The sequence below is a fragment of the Myotis myotis genome, unplaced genomic scaffold, assembly GCF_014108235.1.
Source record: "Myotis myotis isolate mMyoMyo1 unplaced genomic scaffold, mMyoMyo1.p scaffold_m19_p_14, whole genome shotgun sequence".
Lineage (NCBI taxonomy): Eukaryota > Metazoa > Chordata > Mammalia > Chiroptera > Vespertilionidae > Myotis > Myotis myotis.
The window spans coordinates 11,956,168-11,975,817 of record NW_023416318.1 but is presented as its reverse complement, the minus strand read 5'-3'; the positions used below and the strand labels follow the sequence as shown (position 1 = coordinate 11,975,817).

General features: G+C 45.5%; 1 protein-coding gene and 1 pseudogene across 5 annotated transcripts in view; both read right to left on the bottom strand.

The window, feature by feature from the left end:
• The window catches only part of EXOC6B (exocyst complex component 6B), a 537,234-nt gene that overhangs the window by 22,695 nt on the left and 494,889 nt on the right, over window positions 1-19,650 (bottom strand). The window lies entirely within an intron of this gene.
• LOC118669368 lies at window positions 7,351-9,255 on the bottom strand (annotated as a pseudogene).

Here is a 19,650-nt window from a genome sequence, read left to right as displayed (position 1 = left end):
TCCCCCAAAGTACACAATAAGGAAGCATTTTCTAATGAAGAGAGTTGTTCATTAGTAGAATGTTCTAGAGTGGAGGATATAGGAATATGGATATGAGAGTAGACTGGGCCCTACTTCTTTTGTGTATAACTCCCCTCCCCCGCCCCCAATAAGTAGCTTTACTGTATTATTTCTTTATAAAAACAACATATGCTCTTTTCAAAAATAAAAAAAAAAATTAAAAACCTCTTTAACTCAAAAAAGGATAGCAGGGAACCTATCACCCATAATCTCATCTCCCAGGGATAATAACTACTGATGATTTGGTATCTTGCATGCTCTTAAAAGCTGACTATTTTTCAGTAATAAAGCACAAAATCTTCTACATTTTTAAAGACTCTATAGTGTCTATTTTTAATGGCTCTATACCATATGAAGTCGAACAAATCCCCTACTGGTAGATATTTTGTGTTGTTTTTTTTCCCCTCCAATCCTTCACTACTCAATGTCTTGATGAAATACTTACAAATACATCTTGGTGCATTTCTGCAATGGCTCCCTTAGGAAATGACACAAGCTGCACTACAGTACAGTGGTTTAAAGTGTTGACTCTCTAGACAGCCTAAGTTGGGTTCCTAGCTCTTCCACTTACCTGGTTTGTGATCATGGGCAAGTTATCGAACTTCTCTACAATCCAGTGTTATCATCAATAAAACAGGAATAAGTAGTACATATATCATAGGGTTGCTGTGTGGATTGAATATGTTAATTCATGTGAAGCTTTTAGTATCGTTCCTTTCAGACAGTAAATGCGTGGCAAATATTAGCCATGATGATGTTGATGATGATGATGACAGATAAACTCCTGGAAGCACGATTCTTGGTTAAAGCTTTTGGTACCCATTGATGAACTGCCCTCCAGAATGGTGTCTCAATTTACTCTCCCATTAGTAGGAATCAGTATTTTTGGATAGAAAAACCTGAACAGAGCTGGCATGAGCATCTTTCAGAAATGCTAGAGGGGCTATCTCGCTAAGCCAGAAGCTTTATGATCCCTGTCTACCTCATAGTCCCATGCTTCCTTGCCCTCTTCCTAAGTCATATACATGTAATGAAAATCAGGAGAACATGTGGAAAAACTTGGAACATTTTGAAATAAAATGTTCTAAGGCTCTATCTAACTTGCATTTAGATAGTGCTTTGTAATTTGGAAAATGTTTTCAATCTTTTTGGCACAAACACCATCTAACTTATTGGTTATGAAAACCTGTACTTTCCAACTGGGACATTAAGGAATGATTAGGTAACAGAATAACTGAAGGGATGCCAGATCTCATCTTAACCTGTTTCTAGATCAGATCTTAAGACCCAGCCTTGCACCCAGGCTGCTTGTACCATTCATCTCACCACTGTCAGATCAAAAGCTCTCTAAGGTTCTCTTTTCTTCCACTGTCACTACCAAGCATTCAGAAGTTTCTTCTCTTTGGATTTTACTTGCAACCACAGCTATCTATCTCCACTCTCTAGTAATTCTTGTATCAAATGAACACACAGGCAGGAATTAAGGATACAATCTTGTTACCTGAAGTAGCTTGAAATGGTTGTCTCTCACGTCATCAAAGGTGAGCATTTACTAGAATTTGATAGTGAAAGTTCCTTAGCTGTTTCTATCCTACTTCTCCCTGGTCCGAAAATCACTGAAAAAATACCCTCCTTCCTTAATTTTTCAGGTTTCTAAAGAAGTAAAGCTTCTCAGCCTAGTGTCTTTAGGGCCTCCCTGCATTCTCCATCTTAGCACCGTCCCCTGCTAATAGGAAGTGTATTTCACTCTATTGGAAGCTATACGTGTTTCAGCCAAAGACCCAATGCAGATACATGCTCACAGCAGGAAAGAACAAGTGGATCACTTAAAAAATGGGCTCTAGTTACGTTTCTGATCATTACATCATCTGCCGAAGTAAAGGCTTCTGTCACATGGGAAAATGAGCACTATAATCTGTGTCCTGATGTTACAATCAAGACAAGTGTACCGGTAATAATACAATTGTAGGAATTTGAATACACTCTTACTTACCAATGACCACAATCAAGGCAGTCCCTTTCTCTTAAAATATATGGTACTTAATTTTGGTCTTCAGTGATAAAATTTTCATATTCTTCCTCTTTACATTCAAACATAATGCACCCAATGCTGCTGCTATGTATGGATTATGCAGGCATAACTTTTAAAAACCTACTATATATAGGAAGGTTTTCTTTTGATGGGCATCTGTAGCGGTCACCTTCAGAGGTGTTGTTCTTTTGGGTCCTAAACCTTTGCTTGTCCTCAGCCTCCTCCCTAGTTCTCTCTGGTTTGTTTCCAGACAGGATTTTTAGGCATCTGATCCATTACCCTGTATGTGAGATGCTAGGAGGACTAAAAAGGAAGGAGAAGATACTGCTTCTGCCCTCAAGGAGTGTAGAATTTAGTTGGAGATCCAGACCAACATCTTGAAGTCAATAAAAGTACCATTTTTATGGATGGAATTTTGTTAACTTTGCATTAATGCTAAATAACATGAGGATATCAGTGTGCGGTAAGGTATGGATCCCCACAGAAGGTTTAGAACAGCGGTTCTCAATCTGTGGGTCACGACCCCTTTGGGGGGGGTCAAACGACCCTTTCACAGGGGTCGCCTAAGACCATCGGAAAACATATATAATTACATATTGTTTTGTGATTAATCACTATGCTTTAATTATGTTCAATTTGTAACAATGAAATTGGGGGTCACCACGACATGAGGAACTGTATTAAAGGGTCGCGGCATTAGGAAGGTTGAGAACCACTGGTTTAGAAGGAAGAGCAGTGGACAGTGACAATGTCTTGTTCATACTGGACACCCATGTCCTAGAACAGTGCCTGACACGTAATGGACACCCAATACACATCTGTGGGACACTCCTCCCTCTCTGACCTGCCATCTATGGCAAAGCTAAGGGACCAGGTGTTTTGCAGGCCATCTGCCTTCCCAAAGGGCCCCAAGTCATTACAGTTTCCATCAGGTTGTGCAGTTTTCTGGCAGCCGCCCCAGAGGGGCTCTGCCTCAGCTAACAAGGCAGTGTGTGCTGCTTCTCTGGGGACAGTGTCCCTGGGAGCTTGGTGTGCACATCTAACGAGACTGGATTTTCTGGTGGGTGGGGGGAAGCAGCAAGGAGGTGATGCAGGTCTGCAGGGGTGAACTTGTTTCCTCAGCAAAGCAAGCGCACGCCCCCAATCAACACCCCGCAGCGCTGCCCTTTATCAGCAGTCTCTGCTCAGGGGAGGGCATTCCTCCATGAAATCTCGGATGCTGCGGCTGGGCTACCAGAGAGCGCTTGTTTACAAGGGCATTTCCTCCACGTGTTCTCACTGAGCACATATTTGCGGGTGAGGATTAGGAAAGAGCCACAGGCTGGGTCAAGCGGTATCCGTAGAAGGGAAACACCCCCTCTCTGCCCTCTCCAGGCAGCCACAGCTCCCACTTGCCAGAGCTGAACCCGGGAAGCGGTACCGTTTTGCTTTCCTCCCGCTGCCCCTGAAATGCATCCTGTCTGCACCAACTGCCTGGGCACCTGGGGCTCATCCCTCAGTGGACCAGTCTCACGCCTGCCTTGAGAGAGTCAAATACAGATGTGCCAACAGGTGATACTGGAAAAAGCCACTCTAGTCCTGGACTCAATGTCTCCATCTATAAAATGAAACTCCAGGGCTAATTGATTTATTTTTCTCGTTTTAGAAATTATTTATTTCACTTACAATTTTCACTTTAAATGCAAAATAGCTGATAAAAAGAAAAAAAACACATTGAAAAACATATTATACTGACTCTTTGCCCCATACAGACACATCAGCCTTTGGAATTTGCTTTAGGTAATTAGGTAAAAAATAAAAACAAACTTAAAACTATTATTTCTCTCCAAAAAAAAAAAAAAAAAGTTGAGGTACTTATTTAACAGATGTGTGATCTCCATCCAAAAATGGTTTCTCTATTAATTAACAGCCTTGCTACATGTGGTCCCAATCCGTCCCTTCTAAAGCAGATCTTTGTTTAAGCACATGTTCATAAAACTGACAATGTTCCTTAATAATCATTGAGGTTGCAAAATAATATTGAATGTCAACTGTAATTGAAAAAATAAAATAAAAATTAGCAAAGTTAAAAATAATCAGTAAGGTTGCCATAGAAACACACGGGGCTAGCACCAGACCTCACAGCAGATATGCTGCTGGGAGGGCCTTTAGGGGACGCTCAGGAGAACTGAGCCAGCTGGCCTTCCAGCCACAGCCCCGCTGCCCACACAGGAAAGCTGAGTTCTGCGCTCATGGTCTGAAGGATCAACACTTGCCCCTGCTTCTCCAAATTAAGGTAAATTTCTCACCAACTCCACCTGGAGCTGGATGCCAGACTCCTCCCCAGCTGAGTCAACCTTAGAGGAGGGAATACAGCTCAGCACCAAGCAGCAGGGAAGACATTCCTGAACATTCTGCAGGAGACCCACAAACCATCATCACTCCCTGCCTGCTCCACTGGGCCCTGTTCACCACCAGGTGGACTCCCACCCCAGTCCCAGCAGCAGATTCCACACCTTGTAATGGTGTTTCCTGCCCCCACCCTCTCCCCAGGAGAGCAGGGACATCAAGACAAAGCGAGCCCAGAGCCTGGCAGGAAACTACAGGGACTTGGGCTCCAACAGAGCAAAGGGCTTGCTGAGTTACCAACGGCTTTGTTGACACAGCTAATGCCACCGCTTGACATCTGAAAAACAATAGTTTACTAATGCTACAAGAATTAATGACCACTTTAGTCTAGACCTTGAACCAACCAGCATATTTTTAATTTTTCCAACCCAGCAGGATAAGCTGTCATATTTAATATAAATTGTCACCATCCCGACATTTCACATCTGGCTGTGTGGCAGACTGCTCCATGCGTTGGGTGAGTAACATCATGGTTGAGGATAAAAGGCAGCACATGAGCTGCAGAAACACAAGCAAGAATGACCACGGACCATGGGCACTAACCATAGATTCCAGGACAGAGAAAGCTTGGGGTGTATACCTGTGTGCTCTGAGCAAAGCCCACAGCCCAGAGAAGACGAATACTGTTCCTTCCTTTACACTAGCTTATAAAAATGTAAAGGGGAAAAAAAGCCTCCTCAATAATAATTTTTTAAAAAGGCAATAATTTCATTACAATAATAATGAAAGCAATAGCAAGTTGGAGATGAAAGCTGCCTTGCTCTCAGCACTCATGAGCTACCTGGATTTCACGTCTTCCACTAGCACGTCTCCTTCCCGGCTTTGGTAATATTACATACGGTTAAAACCTTCATAAAGAGTTAAAGAACCACGGGCAGAATCACCCTTTCTCATGCAGAGTCTCACTTTTTTTATATTTGCCTTTGACAGCACTTTTGCTGTTCCCAAAGAAACTTTATAGAAAAAAAACCACACACCTGAGACAGGGTCTGAAACTTGACAAAGACAGCAATGACAACACTGCTTGCCCAAGATAGTAACAGCTTGAACCCAGCAAGCAGTAAATAAAACCCGGTCATTTTGATCCTTTGCCACCTGTCTGATTGTTTTTCTAAAAGGGTACAGAAAAGTTTGTGGTCTGGTAAATTTTTGGTCTGTGGTTACACAACTGATTTTAATCACAGCTTCATTCTGGGACACCCCGTGATACTTGAGGGTACTTGTCTGGATAACCACTCTCATCACTCGATTGTCAAAACCTGGACAGAAGAGTGAGCTGAAGTGGGCTAGTCTCAGAGCCATGGCTAGACATTTAGCCAGAGCTTCAATACCAGCTGAACGGAATCAAATTCAAGGAACTAAATAAGAGGAAGGCACCAAGGGGGATTTTTAATGAATCTTCCTCCTTCTGATAAGCAGGGCCCATGGCTGTCTGGGTGGGGATTTTCAACGGACCCCGCTCGGTGGTGGGGGGCCAGCTTCCCAGCATCACCCCCAGAAGCTGGACATCGTGTCCTTCACAACCCCGGGGGGGGGGGGGGGGCAGTCACAAGCTGCTTTCCCCTAAATTAGAGAAGCAACAATTTTTTTTGTTTTCACTTTTTAAGACAAAAACAAAATTTAGAATGAAACCAGAGTCTCTTCTCTATTTGGGCAGAATAATTTTTTCTCCTCTTTTTCACTTGACTCAGTTCTGTGCCAAAACAAAGCGACTGTGCTTCTCCCCAAGTTATTTACATACGGATCCTCCCTCTGCTAATATGGGATCTTCCACCCTATCAAGAAAAAATAGTCAGCACTTCTTTAAAAGCCACATTAAAATACATCCTTGCCAGGTTCTTCTGTCTTTTCACATGAATATTTTCCTCCCTCATTACTCAGGCTCAGGTGAGTGACGTGTGAGTCACACATTTGATCTCACCAATGGCAGGAGCCCTCCCCCCAGGGCCAGTTCTCCTTTGGGGATGGGGGACAAGGAGGAAGGAGAACATTGGTTTTCAGAGGCTGAACCTCACCCCGTTCCGTTACTATGAGTGAAGACCCTGTCCCCACGCTCCTACTTCCTCTCTGCTTCCCTCCCCCAAAGTCCGAGGATCCAGAGAGGGAAACCGAGTCGGTGCAGTGGCTTCTGGATTCAGCAGGTGCCTAGAGTTAACATTCACACTTACCAAAATGCTAATGAGGAACTAATTGCAATTCTACTTCAAACCACCTGGTCCTGAAATACTATTCACCCCACTCAGCTGTTTGCCAGTGTGGGGAGGAAAGGCAGTCCAGAGCTTCCCCAGCCTGGGCGCCTGACGAAACGCCATCCTCAGGCCTAGAAAAACTGCACTGCAAAAGGCCTCCAAGAGTTTGAACTAGAAGATGAAACTGTGCAGTGGGCCAGGAGATAGGCGAGGAGGGGGGGGTGTCTGGCTGGAAATCCGCCCCACCTCAGGGGGTGTGGCTTGTGGAGCTGTGTCAGGTGTGCAGGCGGCCAGCAGCTTGTCCACAGGAAGCCCAGGGCCCGAGGCCTCTGCCCTGAGTTCCAGGGGACTCTTGACACCGCTCTCTGCGTAGGGCCAGCGTTCACTGTGACCCCTGCAGGCAGGGCTTCGGGGAAGAGTGTTTCAAAAACTCAACCACCTCTTCCTTCTGAACAGGTGCAGCAGCAAACCTGTCTTTACCCAGCGCAAAACCTGTAACAGCGAAGCCAGAGGCCCACGCACCTGAGATGAGCTGAAATGACAGTGAGAAGCCAGCTGTGCTTTGTCATCCACACAGTTCAGCAGGCCTGCACCCCTGCCGGCCAGGCGCCAGCCAGCCAGCTGTTGCGGGAAGAAGCAGTCTCTGTTGCTGATGTCATAGGGCTCGGTGGGCCATAGGCATCAGGTCTGCTGTGCCTCAAGGTGATATTTGACCAAGGCTACGGGGGACACTGGTGGGAAGATGGGGGGGACGAGCACTGGGGTGGGCTTGGGCCTCTCAGGGACCAGCTGTCCCACAGAATAAGGTGGGTGCAGGCTCATCTTGCCTTCTTTCAGGGCCTGCAGTTTCCACGTCTTCTGGAACCTCAGGACAACGCCAAGGCACCCTCCAGCCACCAGGAGTGTGTGCACTGCTGTTGGAGGATCTTGCACTGGGAAGCTTGTCGTATCTGCAGAATAATTAGAGGGAATATTTTCATCGTCTTCATTGGCAGTAGGTGCCTTCATGGCGGGGACACCTCCTTCGTGGTCTCAGTTGAAAACCTCGTGGATTCATGCCCTGGCCGGTGTGGCTCAGTTAGATGTTATCCTGTGCACCAAAAGGTTGCCTGTTCAAGTCCTAGTGAAGGTACATGCCTGGGTTGCAGACTCGATCCCCAGTAGGGGGTGTGCAGGAGACAGCCAATCGATGTTTTGTATGATGTTTACCTCTTCCTCTTCTCCCTCTCCCTTCCTCTCTCTCTGTCCAGAGGGTGTCCATGACCTCCTAGCTCCACTCGCTCCACAGGCCATGCCCAAACTCCTCCTGGGCTCGTAGCTGCACCATGTGCCTCAGGCCTGTCCAGGCATCACGAACCGTGCAGTGATGCTGGAGCTCCATGACACACGTGTTGTGAACGTCTTGGACTGTTCAGCCCGGTATCAGAGCTCAAACTGTAGCCTGTAGAAACAGGAATTCCAGGAGGCAGGTCTTGCCAGGTGACAATGAGCCAGCGGTGTTTTCTGTCCACAGCGGTGACGGTGATGTTGACGGGTAGGTCAGCTGCAGGGTTCCCTACCCCTCAAATGTTTGGGGTCTGCTGGGCTTGCTGCTGGCACTAGTGGTGATGCACAGGGACACAGCGTAGAAGAGTCGTCTCCCTCTGGGACTCCTGAGAACACCGGCACAGCTCCTGGGTGTCTTCCACGGGACTGCACGGAAACGGAAACATCCTCACCGACAGCACAGCCTTGGTCCTCGGGGAGGGAGGGCTCTGAGGCCACCACTCACAGTGGACGTTGCTGATGGGGCTCTTCCGGAAGCAGGAGAGCTGAGGCTCTGGGGGAACAGCCACCCACAGGCACACAGCTCCAACCGGGCGGCCGCCCTGGTGGCATGAGTAGTTTCCAGAGTCACTGAGCTGTCGGTATTTCAGAAGCGGCCTCCTTCCCCAACCAGCCCGTCTGCAGTGGTTCGAGCCTGCCACCTGATTCCTGAGCACCCAGTGAACCGTGGCATTGTCTCCTGGTTCCCCGCCTGGACGGGTCAGGGTAATGCTGGCCCCAGGCCTGCCAGTCAGCACATTGTGCTCCACCGCCAACGCAGGGCAGCCAGCAGGGCGGTGAGCAGCGCACAGAGCACAGCCAGCCTGCTTCCTCCTCCGCCAGCAGCCTATGGTCCCAAAGAGGCAGCGGTGGGTAGGAAATGGGCGGGCAGGCCGGGCGGTGTCTGCGGGCGCGCTCAGGCCCTGAGAGCAGCCCTCATCTCCTGGTGGCCTTCTTAGGGCCCTTTTCGAGCTCTGAAACTTAATCTTTAAATTGCCATGTTGGCCACTGAGAGGCTAAGGTGGGAAAATGAGCTCTCCCCTTCTGGGAGAGCTGTGCTGTCCCGGAAAGAAAAGCCTTTAGGAATCTGGTACAAGGTCAGATGCATTCATTTTCTCACTGACTCGGTAATGAAGACCTATCGTGAATGCCTATCATGTGGCAAAGAGTGCAAAGCCGTAAGAGAAACAAACATTTGTCCCTGCTTAATAGGGAACATCCTACCACACACACTGTAAGCCAGCTTTACGGAGATTTTAATGAGGCACCATGAGGCACCATGCCGCACCATGCCTCTCGAGGTTCCTAGGTGATGTGCAGACTTAGGAGTGATTGTCAATCACACAACTCCCACTTCTCACTGCAAATGTAGTCTGTGGCCAGGCAGCATAGCCGGAGATCACCGTGAAACCAATGTGACTGCGAATAAAAGTATGTTTTGTTTTGTAACCCTCAGAGGCTGTGTGAGGGATTTAGAAGACTGTATGTACGTCAGTTTGGTTTACCTGTTCTCTTGGTTTACCTTTCTCTGCCAACCAGTGCTACCTTATGCTGCTTAAAGTTTTATCCCAGTCATTCTCAATAGTGGGTTTCCCCCAAACCATGGGGCCCTGTACTGCCCTAAGGAGAGTCTAATGATAGGAGTGTTAGAGGTGGGGGGCGGGGAGACTCCAAGGCTCATTGCTTTGGAATGTGCTAAGGGCATTTCTCCCTTTGGCCCAAGAATGCTGTGTCAGAATGAGTGCTGTTTGGCCTTGGTTGGTGCCTCTTTGTAGAAAGATGGCATCTTTGTCCTCAGGGGATCTGAAGCATATTTAGATGTAGCGACCAAAAACAGTGTTTCAAGGGTGGCCATCGGCTACCAACATAGCTTTTTATCTTTGTCCGATTCAGCTCTGAGTCCTTCCCGTAGTTCCAGCTTCTTGGAGCAGGGTAGGCTGTTTTATGTCTTCTCGTAGAGATTTGCTTTAATTACTAACATATTATACAGATAAACTCAAGTTTCCAACACACACAGGAATAGAACAGCCCTAGAAAATAATGGCCCTATAAAAGAAGACTTGGAGTTGCTGGTACCGAGAAGGGATAAAAGAACAGAGTAATAAAAAAAAATTAAATGTCAGTATCAAGCATATTAACTGAACTGACAATCCCTGTGTGAATAATAAAACACCTTCCACTTAATAATACAAAAGTGCATTTGACTTAGATAATAACGGGGGAAATGAACCGAGAACTTGCATCTTGTTTCCTTCCAGGTTTCCCCTCACAGCCTCTAATCTTACTTAAGAGAAGCAGAGTTGGAGCTTATTGCGTAATCAGCCTTTCAGGGGTGAATGGAGGGAGATGACTCCCAAAGTCTCCTTTTGCACTGAAAGTGGACAACAAGGCACGGATGCCTGTTGCAGTACATAATGCTTGGGGTAAACATAAAACAGTTCTTACCAGGATAGAACTTGAGGCACTCGAAGGAGAGACGGCAGGCTGTACGGCAGATGATGTTTCAAAAGATGATTGCATCAGTATCTCCCACCCCATGCGCTCTTTTGCCAAAGTAACCTTTCCACTCACGATCAAGAGGTGGAGTCTCTTTCCCCTCCCTCTGAATCCGAGGGAGCCCCAGGACTTGCTTTCATCAAGAGAATGTAAGGAGTGACACTGTATACCTCCTGAGCCATCCTGGCTCTCCACCCAGCTGCCGTCTGATTGCAACGTCATGAAAGACGCCCTATAAAGCAGAACTGCCCAGCTGAGCCCTGGCCACATTCCTGACCCACAGAACTGTGAACGAACAAATCCCATGCCAAATGCTTGTTGATTCAAGTCACTAAGTTTTGGGGTAGCTTTTTAACGTGGCAAAATATAATCAAAACAGGTAATAACCTCTCTCCTAGATAGATTCTAGGAGCACGTTAAGTCATTTGTGATGGGAACTGAGGCAGAGGGGGTTTGAGGCTTCAAACTCACCTTTCTGGTTTTAACAATCCCTGAACATGAGTAAAGAGAAGAGAGGAATTCTCCTAGAGACTCCATAGTGAGTCTTGCTAGGATTTCTATAGGGGAGTTCCCGATAGGAAGCCTTCCAGGGGGAACTTGGGGGAAATTGGTTTTTCTCTGTAGGCTGGTAGCTCTTGAAACAGAAACTCTGCATTGTCGCCCAGAAGAGGCTCCAGTGAGGCTTTGTGCCCACTACCCCTAGAGTCCCTTCCTGCTGTGGAAAACCGAGGTCAAGAAGGAGCCACTCCCATTCGTGCTGTTTGGATATCGAGAATTGCTGCTGGTGCCTGGGGCACAGGCTGTGCTCTGCAGCATCCTCCCTGATGACTGTGTGTGGCCACACCACTGTGGCCGCCCAAGCCCCTTCTTCGTGTCTGCTTCTGGCTGGAATTCCCTAGCCAGTCAACCCAGCTTCCCCGTAACCACGTCTGCTCTTCCCCTCACACTAGCCGACTGTCCACTCATCAGCTGACGTGCAGTGAGAAGACACCTGGTGTGGAGAGGGGCCACTTGCAGGCTTCCTCCTTCACGACCATATCAGTGCCCCTGACGGGAGGCTCCCACTGGCCATAGGGGATATATTTGATTTAATGAACAGAAGCACAGGATGAGGGCTCAGGAGAGGTTTCCCAAAAGGTTTCATGGACGCTGTGTTTTACGGGTGAAGATTTTGTTTTGGGGCTGCGAACTCTCTTTAAAACAAACCGTTGAGGTCATTGTTAATGGGAGACAGGATAGCTCGCCTAGCTTCTGTCAAGACCCACTGCTCTCAGGGAGGAAATGCAGCAAACTGGGCGGGGCCTTTTCACAATGATGCATCTTTGAAGAGCACTGCCGAATGCCCCATCTCATCACAAGAGTGTAGCTTGCACTGCAAATGGGGAGCAAGAGCTGCTCGTGAGGCAGCCACGTCTCTCCTCTTGCTGAATAGTGAGAGAGGGCCATATACTCTCACCTTCTCCACTTGCCTTCTAAACGCCTCCTCTCTGGGCAGGCTGAGTACAGAAAGAAGGATGGACATTCAAATTAGTAAGTTTTATTGTTTAGTGTCTCTCCTCTGAGGTCAGATGTGAGGGGAGAAATCTTGTTTCATTTTTGGGTTGCCCTGTGCTAGACACAATTTCCATCATGGCCCTTTGGTTTACTGCTCTGTCATCACCCAGTGACCAAGAAGGCTAAAGCAGATACATCTTCTGCCTCACACTGCCTCTCCAACACGTCTCCCTCTCCGACTAACACAATGCTCATTGCCGAAACTAACTTCCAAGAAAGATGTCACTGTATTACACAAAAGTGACCAAGGAAATAAGAGCAGAGTAAAAACTTCACAGGAAAGAACAGCTCTTGAACATGTCAAACAGCTAAGGTTGCAGGACCTACTAGCCTGAAACTTAAAGAAAGACAGGAAGCCTCATGCAGACAGGAGATATGACCACTTGATCACTAGGGGCAGATGCTGGGTGCCCGGCAAGCTGGTAAGAAGAAGTTAGCTAAAGGTGTTAACACATTCCTACAGGCCGAGTGTGGACTAGTCTGAGAGCACAGACCCTCCGGGGATAATACACCCAACAGGAATCCGTACCCGTCAGGCAACTCTTCCCCACAGGCCTCAGTGCTCATGCGAAATTAGGAGCAGAACAGGAGACCTGAGAAGACTTCCTTCATGGTGGAAGCCTGGGGGAGATGTACAGTAGTCACTTCAGGGAAGAAACAAAGCCCTGCCCCGATGCTTCTGTCCTGCCTCCGCCACGAAGCCATAGCCTTAAGCTGCTGAGGAAAGGAGGGCAGCATTCATGGCAGAGGGGAAGATGTAGTGCAGCTAGAGAAAAATCAGAAAGAAAAAAAAAAAACACCAAAAAGCCAGCCACCACCCTGTGTCCATGGGGGAGACAGGAAAAGGAGCTGGTCCAGATCATGAGAGGTCCCTTACTGCTGGAGAGGGGGACAGGTTCACTGAGAAAGAAAAGGCAAACACCTCCACTCCTTAACACGAAGCCAGCAAGCAACGAAGCACCAGTAAACTGCCAGAAGAGAGGCCCTCTGAGAGGAAGCAGAGGGAAGACATAAACCAAGGATTCCCACTCTTCACGTTTTCTTATTGATTAAATTCAGATGATTCACTTTGGGCAAGAATATTATACAACCGATACTGCTTTCTTCCCCTCAGTGCATCCTATCGAGTGGCACATGATTGGAAATTATCCTATGACTGATGATCTCTTTGATCACTTGATTAGGGAGATGGCTTCCAGACTTCTCCACTGTAAAAGTATACTTCCCCCACATAATAAGTTTTTTATGGGGAGGTACTTTGAAATAATATTAATGCCCCATCCTCATCTAACTTTCAATGTATTTAGTCAAATATATTTTATTAAAACATATTTTTATTGATTTCAGAGAGGAAGGGAGATGGAGAGAGAGAGAGAAACATGGATGAGAGAGAAACATCCATTGGCTGCCTCCTGCACACCCCCTACTGGGAATCAAGCCTGCAACCTGGGCATGTGCCCTGACCAGGAATTGAATCCTGACCTCCTGGTTCATAGGTCGACACTCAACCACTGAGCCACACCAGCTGGGAATTAATTATTTAATATCTGTATGGACTTATGGTTTCTTATTTTTTTAATATAATTTGCTACTATAATAATTTACTTTGGTGCTTGAATTATCTCCAATTTAGCCAATGGAGGCTCCTTGAAGCTGGCTTCTGGATCCTTCTGACAACCCCCCACTATTCTTTAAGTACTTGGTTTCTAGTACAAAAAGATGTTCTAGGCTCATCTTGTACTTTCCCTGGGAACAGCCATTTGTCTGGAATGCCCTGGTTTCTTTTAGTGGAGAATTATATTGAGAATCTGAGGCATAGCACTGGAGATGCTTGCTCTTTGCCACAGGGTATTACTGCTTCCAGAAAGAAATCAGGAAATATATGTACTATATATGTTTTTATAGAGCAGTGGGTCTCAACCTTCCTAATGCCGCGACCCTTTAATACTGTTCCTCATGTTGTGGTGACCCCCAATTTCATTGTTACAAATTGAACATAATTAAAGCATAGTGATTAATCACAAAACAATACGTAATTATATATGTGTTTTCTGATGGTCTTAGGCTACCCCTGTGAAAGGGTCGGTTCGACCCCCAAAGGGGTCGCAACCCACAGGTTGAGAACCGCTGTTATAGCGGTATATACAACATATTAACATACACGTTTACCTCTATATTTATGTATAATAAAAACCATGTGTTCACACTATAGGGTTCACTGGAGTTCTTTCCCCTTCCATAGCTGTAGCCCCTTCTCTGAGAGTTAGAAATTGGCTTCCATTATCCTTAATATTCAATCTACCTTCCGGATCTCTTATCTCTGTTGCCACCCTCTCCTTTTTCTGTTTGGCTCTGACTCCCCTTTCTAGACAGCTTTCCACGTGCAAGCCCGCCTCATGCAGCCTCGGTGCTCCAGTTCCCCAGGCCAGACCACCCTCAGAGCGTGCTCTTCTTGAGTTGCATGGGCTCTGACACCTGAGCCGCCCCGCCCCCATGCATGCACCCTACCTGCCTTCCCCTGGTGGGCTCTGACACCTGAGCCGCACAGCCCCCACGCCTTATCCTGGTGGGCTGTGACTCCTGAGCCACACCATGCCCAGGCATGCACCCTACCTGCCTTATCCTGGTGGGCTGTGACTCCTGAGCCTCCCCACACATGCACATTTTCCTGCCTTATCCTGGTGGGCTGTGACTCCTCAGCCGCATTGCCCTCATGCATGCACCCTACCTGCCTTCCCCTGGTGGGCTGTGGCACCTGAGCCTCCCCATGCATGCACACCGTCCTGCCCTCCCCTGGTGGGCTGTGGCACCTGAGCCGCACCGCCCCCATGCCTTATCCTGGTGGGCTGTGACTCCTCAGCTGCATTGCCCCCATGCATGCACCCTACCTGCCTTCCCCTGGTGGGCTGTGGCACCTGAGCCTCCCCATGCATGCACACCGTCCTGCCCTCCCCTGGTGGGCTGTGGCACCTGAGCCGCATCGCCCCCGTGCATGCAGCCTACCTGCCTGGTGGGCTCTGATACTGTACGCCAACACACCTCTCTGTGCGGATGCCTTCATGCCCTGCTGGACTCTGGTTCCTCACACTAGGCCACACTCCACTCATAGGCACCTTCCTCATTCTGCTCAGACTCTAACACTCATGCCAGGCCATTCCTTTGCAGAAATACCTTCTCACCCTTCATTTTGTTTTTTGAATATATAAATGCTTAAAGACTATGGAAAAATAAGCAGAATGATGAAAGCTTAGAGTTGACCAAATGCTGTCTCAGTTTTCATAAAAGAGAATCAAATGGATGCTGAAAACTAAAATAAGATAGACATCTCATATACTGTCACTAATATTGTTTGGCACATTTTATTCCTGCTGGTTTATTCTGAATCATCTGACCTGCTAAAAAAAAAAAAAAAAAAAAAAAAAAAGCTTATAAACCAAAATTATCACAACAGATTTATTTATAACTTAAAATTGGCAACATCCAACAATAAAATAATTTATAGTGCAGCCATAACAATTTTAATATGTTTGCAAAAATATAGGAGGAAATGTTCTTAAAATAATATACAAAAATCAGCACATAAAACTGAGTATATAGTATAAGCCTAACTGTGCAAAAACACATATTAGTGAGGAAAGGATACATCAGAGTATTTACAGTGATTATCTCTGGATGGTTTGACAATGGGCAATTTTTTCCTTATGAATTAGCCTTTTATATTTTCTCAATTTATTTAATAAGCATGTATTAGTTTTAAAATGGGGGGAAAACTTCAAGACACTGATTAGTACTGTTTCCACAGCAAATATTTACTGAATAAATGAATGAATGAACCTCTAAAGAATACTTTATTTTTAAATTACTTGAGGGCAAAGGTTAACTTCTTTTGAGTTACCACTATACTCATTTCAGGGTTTGGGCCCAGACGATATTTAAAAATACATTCTATTTGATTGACATGTGCATCTGAAAACCATAAGTACTCTGTAACTACCTTCTTTTATCTGCCTTCTCCTTGGTTTGGGGAAGACACCTTATGAATTAGCCAGCCAGGTAAGAGGGTCAAGCTGGGGATGGGGTAAAGACAAGGAATATAAAGGAAAATGTAAGGGATGACGGAGCAAAGGTCCAGAAAAACTGAGAAATAGCCAGTGTGCTCACAAGAAAAGTCATTAAGAGCTTCACACCAATGGAATAGCCGGAACATAGAAATGAAAACTCTCTTAAACATTCACAACTTCTGTTCTTTTGTTGGCTGGGCCCCACTGCCTGGTGCACCCAGGCACTTCTATAACGAGTCCTCTAAGATATAGGGAATATTATGACTGCCACTGAAAAACAGAATCAGATCTCAAAAAAAGAAGGGCCAGTGCTACACCCAGCTGCTCAGCACCTACTCACTGCAGCAGGGAACTACAATGCGTGAGGAAAGCTCACAGGCTATCTTGGCGTTCAGAACTTGTCACAGAAACCTTCCTGCAGGGAAGGCAGGCCTTAAAGTATGGAAACGTTTTTGTGTAAACATAAAAACAAGTATGTAATAATTATATTTTTATAGGCAGTGCTGAGGGCATAGGACAATTCATTCAAGAAGCTTCTTAATCATTGTTTTAACATAAAAACTTTATTGTATACTAGAAACCTGGTGCACAAAATTCGTGCTATCCAGGACCCCTGAGGGGATGTCCAACTGCCGGTTTAGGCCCAATCCCTGCAGTTGGACATCCGGCAGCCGGACATCCCTCTCGCAATCCAGGAGTGCTCACCCCTAACCACTCGCCTGCCTGCCTACCTGCTCACCCCTAACCGCTCGCCTGCCTGCCTGCTCGCCCCTAACTGCTCACCTTGCCTGCCTGCTCGCCCCTAACCACTTGGCTGCCTGACTGCTCAGTGCGTGTCATAGCGACCGTCGTTCCAGTCGTTCCGCCGTAACGGTCACTTAGGCTTTTATATAGAGAGATTTGCGTGTCACTGTACCTAGTTATGGAACTCAACACAAACTAAGATAAACAATCCTGGGCTAGAAGTTAAGCTGATTATCAGCTGGGGAGAGCACACAGTCTTTCTTCCTGTGACACAGTGTTTCACACCTGGTTCCTTATGGGGGCACTGGTACCTTTCTCAGGAACTACCTGATACTGTCTCCTCTTTGGAGACAGGTCATGTGGCTGGCTGGGCTACATGAGTAATTCTCCTGAACAATGCTATTATTGCACAATGAGCTGTGTATATCACTTAGCATATCCCCAACACTTCAAATTACTCATCAAAGCTCCTCTGAACCCTAACTGGGCAGAGGGAATGTTCACGCTACGAGTCCCCTCATGTACTAATCATTCATTCCTCAGTAACTGAACCAATAATGTGAAGCTGATGGCTGAGACCCTCAGTGGAGGAGACACTTTCATGTGAGGGCTTGCAGCATACTCACTCTCTTCTGAGTTGGTCTAACTGCTCTAGACGTGAGTCACGGGCACTGAAAGTGTGTGGCAGCAGCACCACCTGTGTCCAGTATATCTGAGGTCTACCCCCTCTGTTTGGTATCCCTGCCCCCCAATCCTACCCAAAGAACACTGCTCTCTTTTCCTTGGTCACCAAGGCCCCATTCTAATTTGGTCAGAAGGTAGAAGAAGCCCAAAAGGCAGATGAAGTTCTGAGTTAACTGATTTCAATAGTTAATAGCCATTGCAAAACCATTCTTCAGAAAATGCATTGCGGGGGGGGGGGGGGGGGGGGAGAGCCCACAAAGATTCCTTCAACTTGTTTTAAATAATTGGACCAAATTCATTTAAACTTTGGAAGCACCAAGTTATGAGTGCAGTTTATAAAAGATAAAGATCTGAGTCATCCCTTTGTGGTTACAGATTATGAAACCATGTCAGGCTCTCGCTAGATAGTATTCTCTGTGAATGTGAGACTGCAAACAGAGCCAGCCCAAGGGAGGGCATCTCTGATTACGACCCCTGTTAAAGTTTCCTCCTAAGCATCCTTGTACAGTTTACAATTTAATGTTTTGGGCCTTTGTAATCTTTAGCCCTTGTGTATATATCATCTAATGAAAAGGCCTTTTTTGAATTAACATGGTATTTGGAAAGAGAACATGTGTTTCTGTTTTATTATTAAATACATTTATAAAGAGAGAAAATGTCCTCAGACCTAGTAGATGCCCGTTTTTCTTTTTTAAAAAAAGCAAGAATCCTGTAACACTTGAGGAAAAGAGAACCCTTAACATAAACACTCAGATGGCGTGGGTCATGATAAATTTTGGGGTAGAAGTAATTGTGGAGCTTAGGAATTCAGATTTGCCTCATCTGACACCCTTGGGGGTAAACACATTGTTCTGTCCTTTCCAGCTATTTGGCGAGCTTGGCATCTATGAAGCAGGACATTCTGGGATGCAGACCATTCCAACTACCACAATGGTCTTGTGTTTCAAGACTGCTTGTTTATAAACACTGCTACCTTCCAGTTTAATTTCTCTCCTTTTTCAGTTTGTTTAAGCACTAAATATTTTCAGAGTACAAAAGCCAAATAAGGATTTTTTTTTTATTAATGCCTAGCAATATGCAATAAACTAATAAAATATAGCAGAAATATTATGTTGCATACACATCTAACTTACATTTACTAGTCATCAAAGCAATGGAAAGTAGCCATTTTACACCTAAAAATTAGCAAATGTATTAAAAATGTTAACTCAATGTTTGCAAGGTTTTGGTAAAAATTAGTACACTTATGCGTTGCAAATACCACTATAATATGGCAAATCAGTTAGGAAGAAATATGACCTTGAGAATCAGAAAAATATTTCTACCCTCTGGCACAATGTTTACACTCCTAGAAATTTACCTGAATGGAAATAACTTACTAGACTAAAAATGTTATAAATATGTATGTTACAGGATCCTCAGAAAAAACTACATGAACTTGAAAACAAGCTCAGTGAATGGATCTCAACTGGGGGGCAAGCACCCTTTTAGGGGAGAGGGAAGCACATCAGTTTCTTCCCAGGGGAAAAGAGGAAAGAAACAAATCTATGTTTAGCTTAAAAAGCATATTGAGAATTATCATTGCTTTTATTTTCTTTTAGATACAAAATTGCTTTATTTTATAAATTTAAATAATATTAAAAAGGATATGATATTTTTATGTTCATTAAAAAGAGGTATGAGTAAAGCAAGTTCGATAAATAGCCATCTACATATCAATAGCAAGCCTAACAAAAAACAAAATTAGAAAAAGCAACTCAACAACAACAACATTAATGTTTATTGAGCACTTTATGTGCTAGATATTGAACTAAGTTCTTTCTGTACATTATTCTTCATTTAATTTCCATATCCCTAGGAGACAGAGTAGTTGAGACAGTTTAGATTTATGTAAAAATATTATTATTGGAAAAAGGTAGTTAATGACAAACCCACTTAGTTTTGCAGAGGACAGGAAGGTGTGTGAGTTTGGGTTGTAAGCCCACATGCGGACTGGGGACAATGACTTAGACTGTCTACAGGGCCTGAAATTGCCATGTAAGGACAAGATTGTCCAAGGGTCGAACCTTGATGATAGGCAGACCTGAAAACAAATCCACCCTTTAACATAGTAGGAAAAGGAAACCTGTTTACTGTA